The sequence below is a fragment of the Phyllobates terribilis genome, unplaced genomic scaffold, assembly GCF_046119375.1.
Source record: "Phyllobates terribilis strain yellow unplaced genomic scaffold, ASM4611937v1 Scaffold_3__8_contigs__length_932513732, whole genome shotgun sequence".
Taxonomy (NCBI): domain Eukaryota; kingdom Metazoa; phylum Chordata; class Amphibia; order Anura; family Dendrobatidae; genus Phyllobates; species Phyllobates terribilis.
In genome coordinates, this window is record NW_027362763.1 from 89,251,414 (window position 1) to 89,279,113 (window position 27,700).

Consider the following 27,700-nt stretch of genomic DNA (forward strand, 5'->3'; position numbering starts at 1 on the left):
TGTAATGACTGACCGTCTACTCTCCTGATGTACATGTCTCCCACTGATAACTACCTGTTCCATTGAAAATAATCTCTGGATGCAGATTCTCAGGGAGATCTATGTCCGGCCCATAGATCTTAACAGCTCATTTACATATAAAAGAAAATGTGGATTTCTGTGGAATAAGACATCAGATGGCAGATATCAAGGTATCGGTTTCTTCAACGTTCTATGACCTAAATGCCCATATAGATGGCTTATGAGGGTTGATGCCACTGTCAGATTCCCTTTAATATTATCAGGAGAACCAGATGGGCGCTATTATTATTATAAGGAGGGTCAAGAGGTTACTATTAATATTATAAAGAGACCTATTTTGCCAACTTTAAAAACTGGAATTATTGGGAGTAGTAAATTTTGATTTTCTCCATTGGTAGGCAGGGTCATATTTGTAATAAAGACCCCCATCTTTGGAAGTGGTTGTGGCAGAGCAACATGGGCCAGCGTGCTTCATATGCCAGGGTTGGATGCAGCCCCAGCCCCACATGCCCTGTTCCCACAGAAAGATATTTCTGTTAGCGCTGGAATCGGAATTTCTTATTGATACAAAACGCTATAATTTTTATTGTGTATAACAGATACTGATGCTGAGCCTATATTTTTCCCTACTTAAGGGTTGCAAGGCAACTTCCTTATAAGGTAAGATGCCCCTTTAAGATTAGAACACAAGATTCCATTATGACATCACAATTAACCATCACTACTTCTACAAGTGTTTACACTCCTGTTGTCACTTTGACATTCCGGTGTCATTGCTGTTGGTGTGATAAGCCATATAGCTAGTCATATACTAACCGCGCTTGGATTACTTGAAATGTCTGGAATTCCTCCAGACTTCAGGTGTTAGCACTACTCCAGGGGATTCTTACCACCTATGACCCTGACTTTGTGCTACCACTACCCGATGGCGTCCTCAGCTTCACTTACCGGCTGGTTATGGAGCTTGTGAGAGATTGCCTGACCAAATACCACCAAGGTTGTATAAGCTCAGAATATCTTGAGCATTTACAGCAGAACATCTGGACATTAGTACACCAGGTAAGTAGCAGACAATCTGCACAAATTATATATAATAATAATGGAAAATAATAATGGAATACAAGTTTAAGTTTAACCTGTGCCAAATACCCAGATAAGAATAGCCTGGAGTCAAAACAGGGCAATCAGGCTACATGACAAAGGAGAGGGTGGGATCTAAAGGGTTAGTTGAATTAGGGGTGGGAAGGTCCTGGATGCGGGGGGAGGAGGGAATAGGATTGGTTAACCCTTTATGGACCACAGAATTTTTCATTTTTCTGCTCTCATTTTTTCCTCACTTTCTTTCAAGAGCCATAACTTTGTTATTTCTCCATTGGCATAGACATGTGAGGGCTTGTTTTTTTGGGATGAATTGCAGCTTTCAATGGCTCCATCCTATTTACCATACATTGTATTGAAACAAAGTGAAAAAAATTCCAATTGAGATGAAATGGTTCTTTGTGTCACTATATTCAGAGACCCATAACATTGTAATTTTTTCTGTTGATATAACTAAGTAAAGCGTTTTTTTGCGCAGTGAACTCAGGTTTTATTGATATCATTTTTGTGTACATACGGTGCTTTAATTACTTATTATTACATTTTTTTAGTGAAGTGAGGTGAGCAAAAAAACCTGTAAATCTAGGGTTTTGATTTTTTTTCTCAGTGTTAGGGAATTAATTAACACAATTAATAAACACCTATCTTAACAGATCAGACTTTAACAAACGTGGCAATACCATATATGTTCATGAATTTTATTGATTATTTTCATTTCTTGTTTATTTTCATCTTTATAGGCTGAAGAAAAATCCCAAAGTGGAGAATTGGCCTTTTTCAAACAGCTGGCCCAAAATGTCCTGCTTGTACTGGAGTATCCGGCCTACTCACTGGAGCGCCTGGTAAGGATCCATCATCTTCTACATCTCATGTCCTTGTTGTCTGATCTTCTCCAGATTACCAGTCATATAGCAGAAGGTCAGATTTATGATGGTAGAGGCCTTCCTCTCTCCGCTCCAGGCAGACACAGGATATTTTATGGCAGCCTGTCTCTGCGGCTCCATCCTCTGTGGTGACAGTCTGTACTCAGCGGTGCGGAGCTTGTATCTCTACCTCTGTCTCACTCGATCATCACAATCTTCCTCCTTGTAAATGCTGCAGTTCTGATAGAAGTTATTAGAGAACAGTTGTAGATACAAGTCGCTTAAATATTAATGTAAATTTACTTGATAGAGCGGCCGTGAATTGTCCGTCCAATACTGAACTTGTCAAGTAAATCCAGGTTTAATCCTTCCTGCTTTATATATATGGTAATCTAGTGTTTGAGAAATGTTATATTAATTGTATATCTTATATCCATCAGGAAACATCAAAAGGCGACTCCGCAGAGGGGCAAAACCTAAATGTTGCTGACCCTGATAATAGTCAGCCAGGGCCAAACTCCGATCTGATAGAAGGTAAGACGATCATCTAATATTTTACATTCAAATATTTCGTTATTGAGAACGGCAAAGAATATGTTGATTTATTCTTCATCCTCTGTATAAATAAATAAACAAATAAATAGGAGAAACCTGCATGGTCTGGGAGGGTGGAGAGTGAGCCCCTGATGCGCGTTTCATGTAGGCTTCTTACACACCCGCTGGAAGAAGCCTACGCAAAACTTCTTCAATACCCCTTGGAAGAAGCCTATGCGAAACACATGTCACGGTCTTGCTTCCCACCCTCCCAGACTGTGCAGGTTTCTCTTTTTTATTTGTCTTATTAATTTTGAGGACTACAGATTGTTCCTATATCTTCTACATTCTAAACAGACACAAACTTGTATGAATACCATTATGAATAGGTTTTGAAGTGATTTTGATCAGTTGTTCTTAGTTTGAAAGAGAGAGCGCTCTCTGTGTCTGACATTCTCTTATTATTTTTTTTATCATGAATTGTTCTGATTAATCAATAAAATTTGTTATGTTTTTTGATATTTGACTTTTTTACTTCCTTTTCTTTTGGTTATTAAGTGCTGATATAGACATTTAATAAATAACGTTTCTTCATTATTTTAGGAATAACTGTGCCGGCAAATACTGATGGTGGAATATGTGAGACACCAGAAATCATCCAGGAATCTGCCAGTGTAAGTATCAGAGGGACGTCTGTATATCATTAGATGACGGGTGTGAATTATACATCCCATATTATATCCCATATGACAATGGGATATCACTGTTCGTCATGTAGATCAGACATATTATGTGTGATAATGGCGTTATTCTTCCTGCCCCCTCTGTGTGATGTCCCTTATCCTTCCCTGCAGTATTGATTTATGTGTATGGGGGATTTCCCTTTATAATATAATGGGGTCTGTGGTGGGTCCGGCTTGTATTACGTTCTCTACAGTGTAATCAGTGGGGACATAATATAGAAGGGAGACGTTCCTGCATCTTGAGCTTTTATTCTCCTGCATTTTCTGTCTTAATGTCATTTCTTATTCCTTTTTAGGCCTTGATCGGATCATTGAACCCAGAGAGAAATCCTTGTAAGAGCGACTATAAACAGATCAAACTGATCAGCAGTGGAGCCTTTGGGTGAGCTTTACTTTGGTATAATATTTATTTCCCAGGGCTCCTTATGATGATGCCTCGGTGTCCTGCCCATGTAATATTCCCATAGAGAAATTAGGAGACCACATCACTGTCCACATCTATCTGTCAGGTCAGTTAGGATGTGACGTGGATGTGGACCCTCCATTGATAATCATTTATGGAGTATTATTTTATGCATTTCTAGACATGGATTTATAGTGATGGCCTCACATCTAGTATTAACCATTAGTACAGGAGATCATTTGATGAGGTCTATAGATGGACTGTTAATAAGAATTTGTAATAAATCATGGATTTTCTTCCTCTCCAGGGCCGTCCACTTAGTGCGCCATAAAGACACAAACCAGATTTGTGCTATGAAGACAATGGACAAGGAGAACCTGAAAAAGCCAAAGAGACTTGAATTGGCCTTTCTGGAGAGGGACATCTCAGCATTCGCTGATTGTCCCTTTGTGGCCTCCATGTTCTGCTCTTTCCCTACTAAACTTCATCTGTGTATGGTCATGGAGTATGTACCAGGTAGGACACATCCATTGTATCTATATCCAGCCCACGTCTGTTTTGTCCTAGCACCTATATATGACCATAATGTGCCCACATGGATGGCAACATATAGTATACAGTATACGCTCTACATTACACAGTATATCTCTATATAGGCCATCTTGTCCCAATATTTCCACTTATTTCATATTCACCCTCATCATGTGTAATTTACATTGAAACAAACCCTCACCTCTCATATTTGCTTTCTCCGATAAGAGGAGACTGTGCCAGTCTTATAAAGCGCAGGGGTCCTTTACCAGTCCCCCTGGCCCGTATGTACATTGCGGAAACGGTACTTGCTGTGGAATACCTGCACAGTTATGGTGTGGTGCACAGAGACCTGAAGCCTGGCAAGTAAGTGACCCCAGTAGTATAATAAAGGGGAAAAAAAATTATAGTTTTTATACAGTCTATGGGTAATTACTTGGGTCTGACACCATTTCTTTCTTTCACAGCCTCCTGATATCATCAACAGGACATATTAAGGTCACCGATTTTGGGGTTTCAAAACTCGGCCTCATGAGACCAAGCTCAGATATCTACAAGGCTTCAACTGAGGACATCACCAGCGAGTTCCTTGATGAAGAGGTAGGCTTTACTTACAAGGTCTTGTACTTTACAGATTTCATCTCTTTCTCTTTGTCTGACAATTTCTCTATAAAACGTTTGCACTGATGTTATTTGACGCAATTATATTTATTGATTATCATCTCATTCTTCTGTTGGTTTCCAGACTTTTGGCACCCCTAGTTACATGGCCCCAGAAATTATCCAAAGGAAAGGCTATGGAAGGCCCGTTGATTGGTGGTCAGTAGGGATCACTCTACATAAATTTCTTTATGGATGTACACCATTTAAAGGGGCTTTAAAAAGAGATATTTTACGTAGTGTCCTTGAGGGTAAGTAAAATAATCTGAATGCTTGTGATGTCACTGTTATTTGGTTTCATTGGTTTTCTGGTTTAATTTCTAGCCTTATTAAGGACATTTTTTATAAAAATAAATGAAAACGTTTCATTTCCTGTAATATTTGTTTCTATATAACAGATAAATTAATTTTGACATATCATAAATACTCTACTCCACCTGATGCTCGGGACATCATCACTCAGCTGCTCAGAAAAGATCCAGCAGATAGACTTGGGACAGGTAATATTATAATAGTATTATGACTTATTACACGTCTGTGACCAGACAAATGGTTGTGTCCATGAGGTTCAGTAATCTACCTACTTATCCATTCCCCATTTTTCATGCTGTGACTTTCAGTACATTTCCTTCATGTCTGCTGTTACATCTTCAGTTCAGGTTAACATAAACTGTACCGATATGGAGCAGTTTCTCTAAAAATGACTCTATCACATTCTTTCTTGTCTTCCTTTTCCAGGAGGAGCAAATGAGATCAAGATGCATCCATTTCTGCATCACTTAGACTTTGACAACCTTCTAAGTCAGAAGCCCCTGTTCGTTCCTGAGCTAAAGTCAGATGAGGACACCCGCTACTTTATCAGTAAGTAAAATGAGACGTCATCTGCAGAAAACTGCTGTGTGTCTTGTCTTTCATTTTATGTGAAGATAAGTTCTCATCATTATTAGTGATAACAGGGTGAATGTCTGACCGGGTCTTATACTAATTATCTCTGATAACACTTGTACTTTGTAGCTCGTTGTAGCAGACACATGAATTCAGATGAGGCGGACACAAGAGAGGACAATGACTGGCCAGAAATAAAAAACTTTGTATCATCTTATCAAAGGTTTTGTAAAGTAAGTATGTGGCTAATAGTATGTCTAAAACCTATAATTACAAAAATGCTTAAAAATAAATCAATTTATTTTTCTCTGTGTGTTTTAGCTAAATATCACCAATACCGGGATGATGACCAATGTAGAGCCTATGTCACCTCCATAGTGTTCCCAAGAGAACAGTGAAAAACACTCAGACATGTGAGTAGATTATTATTATTATGAGATTTAGTTTTGATGTATGTTCAGAACCAAATACAAGACACGAGTAACACAAATCTAAATCCAGCATCCACCACCCCATGATTGCTGATCTCTGTGCGTCTGGCTTGTGATAACACTGCAATAACAGCTGATCATTGTGACCAGCCATTCATTTCCAGCTCATGACAGGCCAATATTACTAGTTGAGGCCGTGGGCAGGGTATCCCCTCTATGTTGTCCTAATTGGCCTCACAAACAGGTGTTCTTCATTTTTTCTATTGTTTTTACTTTTAATTTACTGGTCTTTCTTCTACCAAACAGGCAGAAAGAGTCTTCCTCTTCCAAAACTAATGGAGACAATCAGTGTTTCACTGCTAAAAACAACGAGTCATCCTCGTCCTCATTGTCAGGTATGTACAGGTTTATAGGCCATCCAACTATAGCCTATAATCCAAAATTATAATGTGAATCAGCACATGAAGGCTTCAAAAATTACTTACTTTATTCCCGTTGCTCCCCTGAGTATTCAGTTTTTTGAGTTATGGGTCTTATTTAGTGCTAATGTTTATGGTCTTTTCCAAGAGGGCGGTGCTCACAGGATCCTCTGGGGCGTGTCTTTAGGTTGCTCTGCAATATAAAATTGTGAGCCACACCCTCATGGAAAAAAACATAGGGTGGATTTTAGCAAAACAAATATCAGAATACTCAGGGGAGCAGCAGACATAAGATAAGAGTGAATCTCAGAAACTTTTGATCTGGTGATGGGTGCTCTTGAAAGTTACACTGAAGTTTAATCTAACTGATTATATGATAACACAGTGGCTTGCTGCAAGTATGTCATGATAATAAGGGGACATATTTCCTTGGGGAGTCACCACATGGCGGCACACAGAAATGCTACAGGTGCATATTAATCAATTGCATAACTCTATATAGATACAAAGAAAATATTTTAGAAGTTTATAATTAATATTTTTTTCTGACTTTTTGATTAGAATCTCCAGTTCAGAAGAAAAGAAAATATTTTCTAAAACTGAGAAGACAAGAAAAAACAGAGAAAGTAGAAGAGGGGGAAAGTAGGCGAGGTAAGTGTGACAATAATCTCCCTGTTGTATGATGTCAGTGAGAAGAAGTCATGTGGAGCAGATGTTATCTGTCAGTGGTGGGATTGTCACATGTATGATGACTGACAGTGATCCCTGCCCTCTGTGTGATGAGATTCCTCTAATGTTCTCCCACAGTGACACCACAGTAGTACCCTCTAATATGGAGTCCCATTACTTACATTAGTTTTACATCTTTTCTCATAGGTTCCATCTTCCGCCGGATGATATCATTCTGCCGGCGTGGATTATCCAGGGCTGCTCGCACTGTCAGAGGAAGCTGCATTTTTGCCTGCTGTCACCAGGGCACCTTAGACATCTCGAGGACAGAAAACCCCCACATCTAGCGCCCTGAAGAAACTACAGCATGTCCACCATCAATGCTGTACCCGTATGGAAGGATTTGAACCATCTACTCGTGGCCTCCTGACCAGCAAGAAACACCTGCTAAAGTTGAAGGCTTCTCCAAGAACATGTCTTCATCCTTCCATGCCAGATTTAATTAAACTAAATAAATACAAATTTTAAATTGATTAATGTCTTTTAGAATTTAATTGATTATTACTGATATTTTTGGTATATCAATACTATACATCATATACCATATATCTGAAGGGTTGGATTCCAAAGTGGAGAACAGCGGTTCTATGTCTCCGATTAATCCTCTAAATCTCAGCCAAAAGTGGAGGAGAGGACCAAAGCTTCTGTTATTCCTAAGAGCACATACACATATAGCCTTGTAGATGCCAGCAAACCATTGTGAGTTGCTGGCAGCTGAGCTTTAGGAAAGCTCCCTCTCCGGAGATGTCCACTGCCGACAGTGGTGAAAAAAACCATTATAATGAGGACAATATGGCCAAAGGACCCCCGGTGCCTTTGGCCCTAGGCGGTAGCCCAGATTGCCTCATTGTAATCTGCTAATGATTTCACAAGGAATGAAGCCCATAGTGAAGAAGGAAGTCCATGAGAGTGATACCCATTTCAGAACAGAGAGAACTTTCCACTGGCTACAACGGCTTCTGTATTGGCCACAAGTAAATCGAGTGGTGAAAGAAGATTACCGGAAATCCCATCAGGGTGAGATGACTAAACCCCGTAAACACAGAGCATCTATATAGGTGAAGAGGTTTTCTTTCCCTTTGGAAGTGCTGATGGTGGACTATCTCAAGATCAGCCACTCTGATAATGGTTGTCTGTACTGTCTGGTGATGATGGATCATTTTAATAAGTTAGCAGTCATGACTCCCACCGGGAATCAAAAAGCCGAGTCAGCAGCCTGTGCCATCTGTCATGACTTCATCTGCGTCTACGGGTGTCCAAAAAGAATTCACTCTGAGATGGGAGCCTGTTTTCATGGAAAAGTCATGGATGAATTGCACCAACTGTACAACATTGAGAATTCCAGAACTACACCCTACCACCCATAGAGAAATGGGGACTGTGAACGTTTCAACAGAACTTTATCTACATTCTGAGAATTGTGGAGGACAACAGGAAGATGACAGGATGTCACACGCTGTCTAGCGCTGTGTGTCTGCGGTCTATTCTAGATGCCGCTGTAACTTAAACTGTGAAATTCCCTCTTGTACTGCATGGGTTCATGCCAATTCTATTGCCATGTCCTGGTGGATGTGAGTTTCTGTGTGTCTCCTCCCCTTAGCCTTTAAGTAGCCTCGCCTTCCACCAGGTGGTGCAGCTGATAGAGTTTCACTCTATACCTGGAAGCCGTGCTGTGCAGTGCTGTTCGTTTGTGCTGCTGAAGTCCTTTCCTTTGAGATTGCTGTACCTTTGTTCTGCGGAGGGAGGTTTGGGGAATTAGCGCAGGGCTTGTGGAGGAGTTAGGGCTTAGGGTGGAGACCCGAACCTTCTCACCATCAGAGATACTTTTGGGGTCAGGGCTATTCAGGGTTCCCAGTCTAGGGACAGATTAGTTTTCCCTGCTCACCCAGCCCGTATCTGCTATTTCCTCACCAGCATTCCCCTACACCGTGACACAGGAAAATGAAATGGCCTGAATTTGTACCAGAACTGGTCTGGGTGTACAGTAACCGGGTTCATGCTACGACAGGGTACACGCCTTACACGTTGCTGTTTGGACGTAACAGCCGTAAGGTTACTGAGCTAGAGCTTGATCCAGAGGAAGATAGTACGTAGATAAACACCACAACTTTGGTGTGGGAACACCAACATCGGTTAGAAACACTGAGACTTAAGATTGTACAGAAGCCCCAGGGGAAAAGGCATCCTGTAGTAACTCCTGTGCAGGAGGCACCATTACAGCTGGGGAATCGAGTTTTGGTTCAAGTGAAGCACCCTTGGGGAAAATTGGACTACGCATCGGAGGCTGTTCCTCATCGAGTGACAAGGAGAGTACACCCCGAAAGGAGAAGACGTCGCACCAGAGAGAGTGCGGCACCCTTACATGCTACCGATATGTGTGTCTGATGAAGAGAGAATGACCGGGGCTAGCTTAGAGGGTAGGGTAGAGGTCAAAATCACAGGAAGAGTGTTTCAGGGCCTCAGTGTCCCAGAAGAGACAGGTCAGGAGGGACCTCACAGATCTGAATGTACCAACACTGGTGTTTCACCCAGGAGGTATGCGGAAGATGATTTCATATGGCAGTATGTAATACAGCAGACACAGGAGTGTGTTTGGATATTGGTGACTCTGAGACCACCGCCAAGGAGCATCTAGAGCATAAGTAACCTTTCTCATCCAAGTACTGATGAGCTTAAAGAGAGGAGGAATGTAAGGAGAGTGAGTGATTCATATAATAGAAATGAGCTGTAAGGTATTTGTGGGCAGATGCTGCCATGTAGTGATCAGGAATATAGGTGTAGGACCCTGAAAGGGTATTGGAACCAAAGGACAGAAGGCAGGCTGAATGAGAGGAAAGCAGAGCTAGGTACACAGGGGACATGTGATCTGCAGCAGAAAAATACAAAAGCCACAGGGGTCAGGCCAGGAAGTCAGTCGTCGCCCCGACTTGTAACAAGTCACCTGTGGTAGCTAGGCCTGACGTAGGTGATGAGTGTGTCCAGAAACACAAGATCAATATTGGATGTGGATTAAGCAAGGGGTGCAGAGTCCTTATGTGACGCCCAGCTGCGCTTGGTATCACAGATCCTGGAAGAGTGCATTGATGGAATCCTCCACAAGAGGCCCCCATAAACATTCACACATCTCCACCTTCCACCTCAGACCAGCAGAGGGAGCCCGTTAGGGATATAAAAAGGGAAGGTGGAGCCAGGCAGTTCAGTTCCTCTGGAGAGTTCAGCAAGTACAGACCTGAATACAGAGTTGAGCTCAGCCTAGTCAAGTCTGTTGAGAGAGTTCCTGCAGTGGAGCACAGTCCAGACTCAGTTGTAGCTCTGAATAGTGAGCTTAGGTGTGCCGGCGCCATAAGATCGGTGAAGCGCGGCAAGCTGCCGTTAGTGTGTATAGCCTAGTGAGGGCCCGAGAAGGCAGAAGGCGAGTGGAGAAGTTAGTACATAGGGGGCAGAGGAGCTTAACTAGCTCACCCCGAAGCAAACATTGTTGGTAACTGTTTGGGAGAGGTTGAGTTCTTGCTCCAATAGATAGCTGACACTGCCAGACCAGGACAGAGGAGGGCGCTGCAGAAGGAGATCCGAGTCCTGATGTACCAACAGCAAGTAAGGTTAGCGGAAGGTGAAATTGGTAATGTGCGTGTAACGGACCCCACACCCATTGTCGTCCCCCCAATGAGTGAAATGCTCATCTGGTGTAGAGCTGCTATAGGTCTTAGAGGACAGAGCTACCAGGCGGTAGTAGAACCCCTTTGCTCCGAGCACAGACCCACGCTCTTAACCACCAGAGGAGTGGTAGATGTACGCAATGGGAGGGTGCCCGTCCGTCTTCTCAACTGTGGGGAAGATGAGGTCAGATTGCCACGTTATGCCACTGTTGCCAAATTACATGCTGTAAATAACAATTGTATTCACAAGGCGGAGTCCTTAGCCTCACCAGATGAAGTGGAGGATAATGACCCTGCAACCCAGGTGGAGGATTGGTGTCAACAGCTCCATGTTGGGACAGACACCACTTCTGCCCATCAAAAACAGGGTGTACACCGGGTGGTTCAAGAATACTCGCAGGTGTTCAGTAAACATCCACTTGACTTCGGGAGGATTAAGGGGGTTCAACATCATATCCCCACAGGTGACCATGCCCCAATCAATGAACGTTACAGGCCTATACCACCAGCTCACTACCAGAAGGCTAAGGAAATGTGGCACGACATGAGAAAGGCGGGGGTAATAAGGGATAGTTGTAGTCCCTGGGCAGCTCCCCTAGTGCTAGTTAGGAAAAAGGATGGGAGCATGAGAATGTGTGTAGATTACCGACAAGTAAATCGCATTACACATAAAGATGCATACCCTTTACCACACATAGAGGAGTCCCTAGCTGCCTTAAAGTCTGCAAATTACTTTTCCACCCTTGACCTCACTAGTGGGTACTGGCAAGTAGCTGTGGCTGAGGAGGATCGGGAGAAGACGGCCTTTACAACCCCGATGGGACTCTGCGAGTTCAACAGTATGCCGTTTGGATTCTGCAATGCCCCTGGAACGTTCCAGAGATTGATGGAGTGCTGCCTGGGACACCGCAACTTCGAGACTGTGTTACTATACCTGGATGACGTGATAGTGTACTCCAGAACGTACGAGGACCACTTGAAACACCTGGCAGAGGTATTTGATTCACTGTCCCGGTATGGAATGAAGCTGAAGCCCTCAAAGTGCCACCTGCTCAAGAGAAAGGTACAGTACCTGGGGCACATTGTCAGTCCGGAAGGGGTAGCACCAGACCCGGAGAAGATCGCTGCCATCCAGAAGTGGCCGGAGCCGAAGAACCTCAAGGAGGTGCATCAGTTCCTGGGACTAGTAGGATACTACCAGAGGTTTGTAAAAGACTATACTAAGAAAGCAGCCCCTCTGCAAGACCTCCTGGTAGGGCAGTCCCCCAAAGGCAGAAATCCCCCATTCCACTGGGGTAAGGAGCAAGTCGAGTCATTTCAGGAGATGAAGGAGATCCTGACAGGCGATGAGATCCTAGCCTACCCTGACTACAGCCAACCGTTCCTGCTGTATACAGATGCCAGCAACGAAGGGCTGGGAGCTGTCTTAAGTCAGAAGCAGAATGGCCAGGAGAAGTTAATCGCATACGCAAGCAGGAAGCTCCGCCCGACCGAGAGGAACCCAGAGAACTATAGCAGCTTCAATTTGGAGTTCCTGGCCTTGGTCTGGGCCATCACTGAAAGATTTAAGCACTACCTGGCCTCCAGCAAGTTCACTGCCTTCACTGATAACAACCCTTTGACCCATCTTGAAACAGCCAAGTTAGGAGCACTGGAAAAACGATGGATGGCTCAGCTGCCAAATTACCAATTTACAATTAAATATCGGGCGGGCCGCAAGAAATGGTGTTGGAGGCCTACCACGATTATGCGGGACACTTTGTCTGGAAAAAGCTAGAGACCCTGCTGAAGTGTCGATTCTACTGGGTAGTAATGCGCAGCTCCATTGAGCGGTGGTGCCAAGACTGTGGACCCTGTGGCCTCAGAAGAAAAGACTACAGCAGCCAGAAGGCACCCCTGCAACCCATCAAGACGATTCGACCCCTGGAGATCGTGGCCCTGGACCATGTCAAGTTGTCACCCAGCAGGTCAGGGTACTCCTACGCCCTGACCATGGTGGATCACTACTCTAGGTTCCTGGTGGTCGCCCCCGTCAAGGACCTGACGGTGGAGACAGCAGCAAAGACCTTCCAGGCGTGTTTCTGCGGACTCCATGGATACCCTGAGCAGGTGCTGATGGACCAAGGCCCGGCCTTTGAGGCTGAATTGTTTAAGGAGTTGTGCCATCTGTACGGGTGTAAAAAGATAAGAACTACACCGTACCACCCACAAACCAACGGTTTCTGTGAAAAGATGAACAACATCATCATCGACCTGCTGAAGATCATACCACTTGAGGAGAGAAATCAGTGGCCAGACCTACTACCTGACCTAGTGGATCTGTACAACCACATACCCGTGAGTTCCACCAATTGTACTCCGGCATATCTTATGCGTGCAAGACCTGGGAAGTTGCCTATGGATCTGGAGCTTGGTGTAGTAGAACCAGAAGCGGATGTGACCACTGAGGACTGGGACATGACCAGACAAGAGCAGTACAGAAGGGTACAAGCCTGTGTCGAGGACAGTCTCACCTGGGTGAGGGATAAGCAAGAGGCCCACTACAATAAACGTGCACCCGCAGAGCCTTTCACACCTGGTGAAATAGTATTGAAAAGGAAAAGAAGGAACCACAAACTTGATGACCAGTGAGAGAAAGAACCCTACACTGTGCTGAAGTCAAGATTTGATAATAAGAAGACCTGCATAATTAGTCGAGATGGAGTTAGGACAACTGCCACAGTATCCAGGGACCATCTAAAGTTATGTCCAAATCTACTGAAACCCCAAGAAGAAGTGCCTTTCATTATCCAGGAGGAGCCTAAAGAAGCAGTAATCCATACTGACTTAGGAGACTTCCCAGCAGATTGGCCCCAACTAGGAGGAGCAGTAATCTTTCCAATACTCCAATTCTTTCAACAACCAGAAGACCCTCCACAGCAAGTTGAACCTGTAAGTGCTGCAGAAGAGCCTAGTGCCGCAGAAGAGCCAGCTCAAGAAGAATCCCCGGACGAAGGATCCCCGGCAGTAGTAGAGCAAGAAGGCCCAGCCAATGGTAGACTTACCAGTTCCAGAGAGAGGTTAAGGCAGTTTTACAACATAGTCACACGTAGAACTGGTAGGGTAATTGATAGTACAGACATTGATACCTCACAGACCACCGCACTACGCAGATCAACACGTAGCACGCGAGGTAAACCCCCTCTCAGGTACAAGCAGTAAGATAGCTAACCTCTGACAAATGTAGATAGTTACCCCTGGGGTATTAAATTGTAATGTACTGTACTAATGTATATTATTTTGTGCTTTGCTTTATTATTGAACAGTTCAAGTGACATGGACACTTTACCTGATTAATTCCTTTATTGTTTGCATAAAGAACTTCGTGGCTGAGGACTGTGTGCAGCCCAAAAACTATTTATTGTATATAATTGCGCTCCCAGGAGTGCCCCTTTAGGTGACCACCGAAGGAAAACCTGTCTGGAGTGGCTCTATTGGAGGTCCAACTCGGGATCTCCATGCCCTGCAGCCACCCCAGGGCCTACGTTGAGGGTTTGGGACAGGTCCCTCAAACCACCAAGTACTCTACTCTGTGAGATGGACATCCTGTTTGGGAACCTCACCACAAGAGACTTGAATTCTGAGGACACTTTGTATTTGTTGATATTATTATGCAACGTTTAAGGTTGGTGCCTCCCATAAATGGAAGATTGTTAATGTTTCTTATTGTTATAAAATGTACCGGGAGTGCTAAGCTTTGCTAGGGGGGAATGTGACGCCCAGCTGCGCTTGGTATCACAGATCCTGGAAGAGTGCATTGATGGAATCCTCCACAAGAGGCCCCCATAAACATTCACACATCTCCACCTTCCACCTCAGACCAGCAGAGGGAGCCCGTTACGGATATAAAAAGGGAAGGAGGAGCCAGGCAGTTCAGTTCCTCTGGAGAGTTCAGCAAGCACAGACCTGAATACAGAGTTGAGCTCAGCCTAGTCAAGTCTGTTGAGAGAGTTCCTGCAGTGGAGCACAGTCCAGACTCAGTTGTAGCTCTGAATAGTGAGCTTAGGTGTGCCGGCGCCATAAGATCGGTGAAGCGTGGCAAGCTGCCGTTAGTGTGTATAGCCTAGTGAGGGCCCGAGAAGGCCGAAGGCGAGTGGAGAAGTTAGTACATAGGGGGCAAAGGAGCTTAACTAGCTCACCCCGAAGCATTACCGGACACCGGATCCGAGCTTACCGGGATCTCTATGACCCAGTAAGGTATAACCGGAATCCCTGGAGAACTACAGGTCCCAGGATCGCTAAAGTGCTGATACGTAACAGAGCCAGGAGACACATAGGCCCCGTAAGCTGGGAGCGTGTATTCCAAGAAAAGGCCCTACCACAAGGTCAGCCAGCGCAGAACAGAGACAAAGTTAGGCCTAGCTCCAGGCAGGTCAGAAACTTACTATGCAGAGGCAAGAAACAGGAGGCCCTACACCCGCTCATTGGGGAAGATTCTGATATGCACCCTTCACCCTACAGTGCTCTGGGATGTGTCTGAATTTCCACCAGTAAAAGGTACTGAAGTGACTATCGTGTCCGTCCCTGTTCTTGCTCTGACCTGGATTTGTCTCGCCTGCCCTGCATCCCCCCTCCTACGCTGCCCTGAGGCCCTGCTCCACCTGTGGGAAGCGATACCATCTAAGCTGCCTTATCACCGGCCTCAGTGGACTGCCGCAGCGCTGGTGAATCTCACCAGAAACCACAGGTGGCGTCACGAACTTTAATAAAACTAATAAACAAACCAATCCCTTTTTAAAAGCTGACCCCAGAGTACGGGCCCGGGAGCCGACCACCGTGACATCCCGAAGGTCAGGCGAAAGGCCCGGGTACCGAGTCATCCCCATCACCCTGGGCGAGTCACTTACAGAGGCTAGGAGATCCTGATTGTCGAGGCTAAAGATAGCAGATAGCACAGACCCGATTGCAGAAATGGAAATTCGGTCGTGTGAGCGTAGACCCAATTGGAAGGACAGAAATTCGGTTATGTGAGCAGAAGGGAGCATGAGTTGTCTCTCTCTGGAAATTGGAGGCAAGGACAGAAGGTCTGTGGTAGAAGAAATTGACTATGGCCCACAGTGTGAGACTTTCATCCTTGCAGGAAAGTGTAGCGTGGGCTCCTGTTAGGGTCTGGGGCGGCGACTGCCATGGGAAAATAGAGCAGGTTGACGGAGGCCCATACTGATTCGACCCAGACACCATTGGCTGACAGTCCAGTCTATCTTTAACTATTATAGATTAGTGTGCATTTATACCAATATTCATACAACGACAGGGTCGGTCTGGGCTGGCGGGATACCGGGAAATTTCCCGGTGGGCCCCGCCCCCTGCTGCAGAGTAGAGGGGGGAGAAGAGAACAAAAAAAAATCCTGCGGTTTTAAGGGGCACGGGCCCTTTAAAAGCGCAGGCACAGTGTATGCAGGGACGCGCGCACGCAGCGTTCATTACCTGAACCACCGCGGCGCACGTCCCAGTGAAGCAGCTGAAGCTGCGTGTCTCCCTTCGCCGGTAGGTGTATGACGTCATCGTCATGCGCCTGCTGTGAAGGAGGCGCGCAACTCAGGAGAAGGAGGACACCGCACGGGAGCTCAGGAAGGTAAGAGGTGTGTGTGTGTGTGTGTGTGTGTGTGTAATGGTCTGGACCCACTGGCTGGACACACAAGGCGGGGGGCCAGCTGGACACACAAGGGGGGGCCCAGCTGGACACACAAGGGGGGGCCCAGCTGGACAGACACACAAGGGGGGGCCCAGCTGGACAGACACACAAGGGGGGGGCCAGCTGGACAGACACACAAGGGGGTAGCCTGGCTGGACACACAGGGGGGGAACCCTCCCTGGACACACAAGGGGCAACCCTGGCTGGACACACAAGGCGAGCCCAGCTGGACATAAAAGGGGGTAGGCTGGCTGGACACACAAGGGGGGAGCCAACTGGACACAAAAGCGGTGGTCCTGGATGGACACACAAGGGGGGAACCCTGGCTGGACACACAAGGGGGTAGCCTGGCTGGACACACAAGGGGGTAGCTGACTGGACACACAAGGGGGGAACCCTGGCTGGACACACAAGGGGGAACCCTGGCGGGACACACAAGGGGGGAAACCTGGCGGGACACACAAGGGGGGAACCCTGGCGGGACACAAGAGGGGGGAACACTGGCTGGACACATGAGGGGGGGCCTTGGCTGGACACACAAGGGGGAACCCTGGCTGGACACACGAGGGGGGGCCAAGCTGGACACAAGAGGGGGGGGGCCAAGCTGGACACAGGAGGGGGGAGCCCTGGCTGGATACGCAATGGGGTCCCTGGCTGGACACACAAGGGGGAACCCTGGCTGGACATGCAAGGGGGGGCCCGGCTGGACACACAAGGGGGGGAGCCCTGACTGGACTCACAAGGGGGGGAGCCCTGGCTGGACACACAAGGGGGAGCCCTGGCTGGACACACAAGGGGGAGCCCTGGCTGGACACACAAGGGGGGGCCCTGGCTGGACACACAAGGGGGAACCCTGGCTGGACCCAGGCAAAGGGGGGTGGGCAGGCTGGACACATGGAGGCCAGGATGGATATATGGGGGGCAGGATGGATATATGGGGGGGCAGGCTGGACTCATGGAGGCCAGGAAGGATATATGGGGGGGGGCAGGCTGGACTCATGGAGGCCAGGATGGATATATGGGGGGGCAGGCTGAAAACATGGAGGCCAGGATGGATATATGGGGGGGGGACAGACTGGACACATGGGGGGCTAGGATGAATACGTGGGGGGGGCGGGCTCGATACACTTGGGCTAGCATAAATATATGGAGGGGCACGCTGGATATATGGGGGGTGTCAGGATGGATATATGCAGGGTTTAAGGGCAGTATGGATTTATGAGGGGGGGAGGCTGGACACATGGAGGCCAGGATGTGTATGTAGAGGGCAGGCTGGACACATGGAGGATATATGGGTGGGATATATGGGGGCGCAGGCTGGAAACATGGAGGCAAGGATGGATATGTGGGGAGGGCAGACTGGCCACATGGGGGGGCTAGGATGGGTATATAGGAGGGGGCAGGCTTGATACACGTGTGCTAGGATAAATATATGGAGGGGTCACACTAGACAAATGGTGGCCAGAAGGTACATATGGGGGTGCCTGGCTAGACAAGGGACTTAATTACTGTTTGGGAGCCAGATTGAGGAACATACTTTATTAGTTTATGGTGACCAGTGGGGAACATTATTACTTTAGATTCCAATTATTATTATTACATTATTACTTCTGTAATATAATTTACTTTTTAGGAAATTGTTTTCCATAGGATGGGACAAAAGAGGGGTCCTGTTACTGTGCAGGACGGCACTATGTTGCTTTTTTTCTTCAACTGGTGTAGTGTAGAAGTCGGGGGGAAAAGTGGGAATATTCTCTAGAAGAGATCAGTTATTGATAACTGTGTGTTATTTTCTGCAGAGATGATTCCTGGCTGGAAGAAGTGATGGCTGTCTGTGCCAGATGAAGAAGAAAAGCGAAGATGAAGGACTTCACCTAGAGACATCACTGGTGAGTCAGTGTATTACATGTACACTTACACTACACACGTGGTCAAAATTGTTGGTACCCCTCGTTTAATGAAAGAAAAACCCACAATGGTCACAGAAATAACTTGAATCTGATAAATTACTAATTTTTGAAAATGAACAAATCAAAGTTAGACATTGCTTTTCTGCTTCCAAAGAATTAAAAAAAAATTAACCTCATGAAATACGCCTGGACAGAAATGATGGTTCTTCTTAACTTAATATTTTGTTGAACAACCTTTTGAGGCAATCACTGCAATCAAACCATTCCTGTAACTGTCAATGAGACTTCTGTACCTCTCGACAGGTATTTTGGCCCACTCCTCATGAGCAAACTGCTCCAGTTGTCTTGTGTGTGAAGGTTGCCTTCTCCAGACGGCATGTTTCAGCTCTTTCCAAAGATGCTCCATAGGATTTAGGTCAGGGCTCATAGAAGGCCACTTCAGAATAGTCCAATGTTTTCCTCTTAGCCATTCTTGGGTGTTTTTAGCTGTGTGTTTTGGGTCATTATCCTGTTGCAAGACCCATGACCTGCGACTGAGACCAAGCTTTCTGACACTGGGCAGCACATTTCTCTCTAGAATCCCTTTGATAGTGCCAGATGCAGCAAAGCAGCCCCAGAACATAACAGCCTCCCCCATGTTTCACAGTAGGGACAGTGTTCTTTTCTTGATATGCTTAATTTTTCCATCTGTGAACATAGAGCTGATGTGCCTTGCCAAAAACTTCCATTTTTGTCTCATCTGTCCATAGTACATTCTCCCAGAAGCTTTGTGGCTTGTCAACATGTAGTTTGGCAAATTCCAGTCTGGCTTTTTTATTATTTTTTTTTTCAACAATGGTGTTCTCCTTGGTCGTCTTACATGAAGTTCACTTTGGATCAAACAACGGTGGATAGTACGATCTGACACTGATGTTCCTTGAGCTTGAAGTTCACCTTTAATCTCTTTAGAAGTTTTCCTGGACTCTTTTGTTACCATTCATATTATCCGTCTCTTTGATTTGTCATCAATTTTCCTCCTGCGGCCACGTCCAGGGAGGTTGGCTACAGTCCCATGGATCTTAAATTTCTGAATAATATGTGCACCTGTAGTCACAGGAACATCAAGCTGCTTGGAGATGGTCTTATAACCTTTACCTTTTAACGTGCTTTTCTATAATTTTCTTTCTAATCTCCTGAAACAACTCTTTCCTTTGCTTCCTCTGGTCCATGTTGAGTGTGGTACACACCATGTCACCAAACAACACAGTGAGTATCTGTAGCCCTATATACAAGCCCACTGACTGATTACAAGATTGTAGACACCTGTGATGCTAATTAGTGGACACAACTTGATTTAACATGTCCCTTTTGTCACATTATTTTCAGGGGTGCCATCATTTCTGTCCAGGCCTATTTCATGAGTTTAATTTTTTTTAAAATTCAGTGGAAGCAGAAAAGCAATGTCTGACTTTCATTTGTTCATTTTCATAGATTTTTAATTTATTATTGCTTTTGTCAGATTCAAGTTATTTCTGTGACCATTGTGGGTTTTTCTTTCATTAAATGAGGGGTACCAACAATTCTGACCACGTGTGTGTATAGTATATACAGAACTCCTGTGTATGTCACTGGTGATCACTGTATTATGTATACACAATATACAGAGCTTCTGTGTATGTCACTGGTGACCACTGTATTACCTGTACACTGACACTATATACAGAGCTCCTGTGTATAATGTCACTGGTGATCCCTGTATTACCTGTACACTATACACTATATACAGAGCTCCTGTGTATAATGTCACTGGTGACCACTGTATTACCTGTACACTATATACAGAGTTCCTGTGTATAATGTCACTGGTGACCACTGTATTATCTGTACACTATATACAGAGCTCCTGTGTATAATGTCACTGGTGACCACTGTATTACCTGTGCACTATATACAGAGCTCCTGTGTATAATGTCACTGGTGATCACTGTATTACCTTACACTATACACTATGTACAGAGCTCCTGTGTATAATGTCACTGGTGACCACTGTATTACCTGTACACTATATACAGAGCTCCTGTGTATAATGTCACTGGTGACAACTGTATTACCTGTACACTATACACTATGTACAGAGCTCCTGTGCATAATGTCACTGGTGACCACTGTATTACCTGTACACTATATACAGAGCTCCTGTGTATAATGTCACTGGTGACCACTGTATTATCTGTACACTATATACAGAGCTCCTGTGTATAATGTCACTGGTGACCACTGTATTACCTGTACACTATATACAGAGCTCCTGTGTATAATGTCACTGGTGACCACTGTATTACTTGTACACTATATACTGAGCTCCTGTGTATAATATCACTGGTGATCACTGTATTACCTGTACACTATATACAGAGCTCCTGTGTATAATGTCACCGGTGACCACTGTATTACTTGTACACTATATACAGAGCTCCTGTGTATAATGTCACTGGTGACCACTGTAATACCTGTACACTAAATACAGAGCTCCAGTGTATAATGTCACTGGTGATCACTGTATTACCTGTACACTGACACTATATACGGAACTCCTGTGTATAATGTCACTGGTGAACCCTGTATTACCTGTACACTGACACTATATACTGAGCTCCAGTGTATAATGTCACTGGTGGTCACTGTATTACCTGTACACTGTACACTATATACAGAGCTCCTGTGTATAATGTCACTGGTGATCCCTGTATTACCTGTACACTATACACTATATACAGAGCTCCTGTGTATAATGTCACTGGTGACCACTGTATTACCTGTACACTATATACAGAGCTCCTGTGTATAATGTCACTGGTGACCACTGTATTATCTGTACACTATATACAGAGCTCCTGTGTATAATGTCACTGGTGACCACTGTATTACCTGTGCACTATATACAGAGCTCCTGTGTATAATGTCACTGGTGAGATGTGACCACTGATCCATTCATTCCCTCAGTGACTGTGAGCGTTGCTCTTTTTTGGAAGCTGCATTTTAAAATGGGGATAAGTGTCCTGTCAGGGATGAAACTTCCCCATTCTTCTGATAGGCGCGTTTTCCAATGTTCGGACCCAAACGATCAATAAGTGATCACCGATCCTGTGGATCCCATGGATCGGTGATAACTTGTTTTAACCAAAGAACCCCTTTAATGCAAACTACCGTAATTCTACATCCCAGTTAGTGTCGCACAGTAGATGTGCAGGAGCCGCCAGTCAATGCTCCACTATAACAGGGATAGCGGATAACAGATATTTGCATATGGCTGTAGGTGGGCCCCTAGAGTCAGTTCTCCCTGTGGGCCCCAGACACCCCAGTCCGACCCTGTACAATGATGTATGTTGCATATACTTTATGTGAATATTGATGTTACAGTGGTAATTGTACTCAGCACATGTTCTTGGTGTGAAGCTCAGTAGGAGTATAACTGAGCCACGCAAGGTTTAGTGAGCGTAACAGACAGTGGTTACCTGTGTCAGGGAAAATCAAGGATATCTAGTCGACAGCTAAGCTATTGGTGTCATACTTGTTAGTGCTGTAGCGCTACGTTTGATATTTTATAGGGCATCGTTCAGATAAACAGGCCCAGAAACAGGGCCAGACGGTGACCACAAGCACGAAACAGAGAGAGAGCGCAGAGATCGCTCTACACTGTCTGTATTGTCATTGATATATAATTTAATAATTTTGTAAATAGTTAATAAACCACTTGTTTTATTGTACCACTGAGTCCGCGTTCTCTGTGCCACTGCTTCCACAAACTTAAAATGTCTAAAAAATGTAAAACAAATTCCGAGTTGCTGAAATTGTTTTGACTTAACCCTGCTGTTCTGTTCGGGTCTACTATACACTTATAATGTTCCGGTCATTTTTGACCGACATATTAAAGTCTTGATTTTTAGCTAATTTAAGTGTTTTATTTGAATACCTGTTGCATTATTATACTGTATGTGAACATGGTTGTTCATAAACAAATGAAAAATGAAATCAAAACTTAATTTTTATTGTATCAAAAAATGTTACATGACCTTATTGCAATATTCATGCATATTGCACCTTTGCACATAAAAAATAATCTTTATATAACTGTAAACTATTACTAGTCACATCAAACTGTATGTAAATATATTTAAAAAAATAAATAAATAAATAAAAAGTTCAGTTTTTCTATATAAAATGGTAAATAAGGTTCACGGTGCTAAATTTACTGTTTGCATTCGTCACAAGTATAATTTACATGTCTTTTGCATAAGTACTTTGCACAACTGCAACATATCACATTTTAATCCAAAGGCGTAAAGGGGCCTATTAAATGCAATACTTCAGTCTTAAAGCAATCCAATCAAAATAAATGAAGAATAGATGCCAATAAAATCAATATTTATTTCAATTCATTAAAACAGTCAGTAAAAAACACAGTACTAAAAAAGGAGAAGTAAATAGAAGGATCCCACAGTCTGTAGGTTGGGAGTATGACCGAGAGTATGAGCGAGGTAATAGGTATCAGCACATACAAGGATAATATAAAGGCATAGAAGGCCTATCCAATCAATCAGAAAAAATCTGTAAAGTGTCACATGAAATAGAAAAAATAATAATAATATAGCAATTAGTGATAGTGAGGACCCAAGGTATAGAGTCACACAAATAAACTCAACGGTATGAAAACCTGTCAAGAGAATAAACTATCAGTAGAGGCTATAAAGTGTTGCATGCAATATATATGAGGAAACAGAGTCCACAGATAGTGCTGTATATAACCTTGAAGCAAAAAAAATTAAAACTCAATATGGTAACACTTCCACAAAAACCCTAGGAAGACCAGGAGTTATGACGAGAAGACATATAGCTGAGTTCTGATTAAAATGCAATATAGACTGTAGTGTCAAGAGAGATCCATTCAGCATAAAGCAAACATAAGACATCATAACACGGCAGGTATATAGGGAGTGGAGGGAAAAAGCAATACAACCTGGTGACTGTGAGAAAAAGGACAATCCCAACGCGCGTTTTACGTGCCGCTTCCTCGGGGGGAAGGATACATAGGGGGCAGGGAAGCTCCCTTATATTGGGCCGTGCTCAGTGTACTCACGTGTGGCTGCATCGGCGCTTCCAGAAGCCGCAGCAGCAGCGTACCATGTCACCAGGCCCCGCCCACCGGCCGACGCGTCAGCCCGGGAGGAGGGGAGAAGTGACGTTGGAGGACACGTCATCACGGCAACCTAATTCGGCCTGCAACCGAAAGCGCACACCACGGGAAAGCTTATCGCAGTATGGAAAGAGATGCACCAAATCCAAGTAAGGATAAGCACATCATAAGATCTCCCCAGCATAGAGCCATTAATCAATACTTCAGTCATAAAGGAAGCAAGGAAGTGTCATGATGGTCGTCCCTTGATATAATCATAGAAAGGTGTATGAGAATGAAAACAGTGCAAATCATTAGATAATTAATAACCAACTGGGGATAAAAAAATAGAAGTTATATTATATAAACAGAACCCCAGTGATAAAGTGGACATAATAATAATAATAATAATAATAATAATTTTTATTTATATAGCGCCAACATATTCCGCAGCACTTTACAATTAAGCGGGGACATATACAAACAATAAATTCAATACAAGGTAAGACAGTTTAAACAGTTACATCAGGAGTGAGGTCCCTGCTCGCAAGCTTACAATCTACAAGGAAATGGGGGACACAATAGGTGGAAAGTGCTTGGTATTTCAGGTCTGGCAATTATACTATTAATGAGGGGAAAAAGGAGGATGTACACTCAGAAGAATACACAAATAAAAATATTAGATCACCATATTGATATATAAGTGCTAGAAGTCCCATATTGAAAGTGAAAAAATAATTAATAAAAAATAAAGTATAATAAAAAATAAGTGCACAGGAGTGAGACTGAATTATAGGAAAACCTATTTATTAATGATAGAAAAGTAAAGAAAGTGCAGGAATAATAAAATGAGTGACGATACATCAAATGGATATACAGTATACATAGTATATCCATATAATGCCAAATACTGTAATACACAACAAGTATATGGAACGTGCGTACATGTAAATAGACTAAAGTGCAAGTGCATGGGGGAAAAGATATATGTAATTATATCTATGACATGTTACAAGCTATAGGAAACTTCAAGACAGATTGAAATTATTCAGTTATTAGTAATAATAAACTAAAATCTTTGAAATGAACAAATGAAAGTCAGACATTGCTTTCCAACTCTGCTTCCACAGAATTTAAAAAAAAATAAACTCATGAAATCGGCCTGGACAGAAATGATGGTTCTTCTTAACTTAATATTTTGTTGAACAACCTTTTGAGGCAATCACTGCAATCAAACGATTCCTGTAACTGTCAATGAGACTTCTGTACCTCTCGACAGGTATTTTGGCCCACTCCTCATGAGCAAACTGCTCCAGTTGTCTCGTGTTTGAAGGTTGCCTTTTCCAGACGGCGTGTTTCAGCTCTTTCCAAAGATGCTCAATAGGATTTAGGTCAGGGCTCATAGAAGGCCACTTCAGAATAGTCCAATGTTTTCCTCTTAGCCATTCTTGGGTGTTTTTAGCTGTGTGTTTTGGGTCATTATCCTGTTGTAAGACCCATGACCTGCGACTGAGACCAAGCTTTCTGACACTGAGCAGCAAATTTCTCTCTAGAATCCCTTGATAGTCTTGAGATTTCATTGTACCCTGCACAGATTCAAGACACCCTGTGCCAAATGCAGCAAACCATCCCCAGAACATAACAGAGCCTCCTCCATGTTTCACAGTAGGGACAGTGTTCTTTTCTTGATATGCTTCATTTTTCCGTCTGTGAACATGGCTGATGTGCCTTGCCAAAAACTTCCATTTTTGTCTCATCATTCCATAGGACATTCTCCCAGAGGCTTTGTGGCTTGACAACATGTAGTTTGGGAAATTCCAGTCTGGCTTTTTTATGACTTTTTTTCAACAATGGTGTTCTCCTTGGTCGTCTCCCATGAAGTCCACTTTGGATCAAACAACGACGGATGGTGCGATCTGACACTGATGTTCCTTGAGCTTGAAGTTCACCTTTAATCTCTTTAGAAGTTATCCTGGGCTCTTTTGTTACCATTCGTATTATCCGTCTCTTTGATTTGTCATCAATTTTCCTCCTGCGGCTATGTCCAGGGAGGTTGGCTACACTCCCATGGATCTTACATTTCTGAATAATATGTGCAACTGTAGTCACAGGAACATCAAGCTGCTTGGAGATGGTCTTATAACGTTTACCCTTAACAAGCTTGTCTCTAATTTTGTTTCTAATCTCCTGAGACAACTCTTTCCTTTGCTTCCTCTGGTCCATGTTGAGTGTGGTACACACCATGTCACCAAACAGCACAGTGAGTATCTGTAGCCCTATATACAGGCCCACTAACTGATTACAAGATTGTAGACACATGTGATGCTAATTAGTGGACACAACTTGATTTATCATGTCCCTTTTGTCACATTATTTTCAGGGGTACCATCATTTCTGTCCAGGTCTATTTCATGAGTTTCATTTTTTTTAAAATTCTGTGGAAGCAGGGTTAAAAAGCAATGACTGACTTTCATTTTGTTCATTTTCATAGATTTTTAATTTATTATTATTTTTGTCAGATTCAAGTTATTTCTGTGACCATTGTGGGTTTTTCTTTCATTAAATGAGGAGTATCAACAATTTTGACCACGTGTGTATGTACTGAATTCTCGTGTACATTATCTGCAAACTAAAATATTAACATTGTGCAAACATAATCAGGCAGCTGCTGGCTCTGCTACATCTTAAAGGCATATAGACTACGACTTTGGGGCACTAAATACATATTTAGGAACAGCCGTACACAACTCAGTGCACATCCAATTCATTTTAACCAACAAAAGTTTACTGGACAGTTCAAGGACATCCGATTGGCACACGCAGTATCAGGCACAGCACCCTCCGTTTCTAGCTTCAGTAATACAGTAGATTTGCCACTTTATTTTCCTTTCCGCCTGGACTATCCCTACACTTACTGGCAAAGAACAGAGACCACCGGGCCTGACGCGGATTGAGTCTCTGGGCGTTTTGTAAAGAGGCCAGGTTTTTGTGATCTGTGTAGATGATCACCGGGTGCAGAGCCCTTTCCAGCAGGTAGCGCCACTCCTCCAGCGCCAATTTGATGACAAGCAGCTCACGATCTCCTATGGAGTAGTTGCGCTCGATGAGGAGAAGAGCTTGGAGAAGAAGCCACAGGTTACCATTCTCCCGGATGGGGATTTCTGGGTGAGCACCGCTCCGGCTCCGGAGGAGGAACCATCAACCTCCAGGAAGAACTGCTTGTTGCAATCCGGACGGTGCAGCACAGGGGCGGAGGAGAAAGCTTGTTTTAGGGAGACGAAGGCCTCCTCCGCTTCGGAAGTTCATTCCTTGGGATTTGCTCCCTTACGGGTGAGCGTGGAGATGGGAGCAGTCCGAAAGGAGAAATGAGGGATGAAGAGGCGGTAATAATTTGCGAAGCCCAGGAATCGCTGAATCGCCTTCAACGCCTCCGGTCGGGGCCATTTTAAGACGGCAGAAAACTTCTCGGGGTCCATCCGAAGACCAGTCTCGGAGATAATATATCCCAGGAACGGAAGGGAAGTCTGTTCGAAGAGACATTTCTCAAGTCTTGCGTAGAGACGATTCTGCCGGAGCCTTAGCAGAACCTGACGAACATTCCTCCGGTGTGTGGGCAGATCCGGAGAGAAGACCAAGATATCATCCAGGTACACCACTACGCAAGAATACAAGAGATCACGGAAGATGTCGTTAACCAGCTCCTGGAAGACGGCTGGGGCATTACAGAGACCAAAGGGCATCACGCGGTATTCATAGTGACCGTCCCGGGTGTTGAATGCCGTATTCCACTCGTCTTCCTGGCGGATCCGGACCAAATTGTATGCCCCACGAAGATCGAGCCTGGTGATGACCCTTGCGCCTTTAAGGCACTCGAACAGCTCCGAGTTTAGAGGCAGGGGGTACATATTCTTGATGTTAATCTGGTTAAGACCCCTGTATTCAATACACGGCCGAAGCGAGCCGTCTTTCTTTTTAATGAAGAAGAATCCTG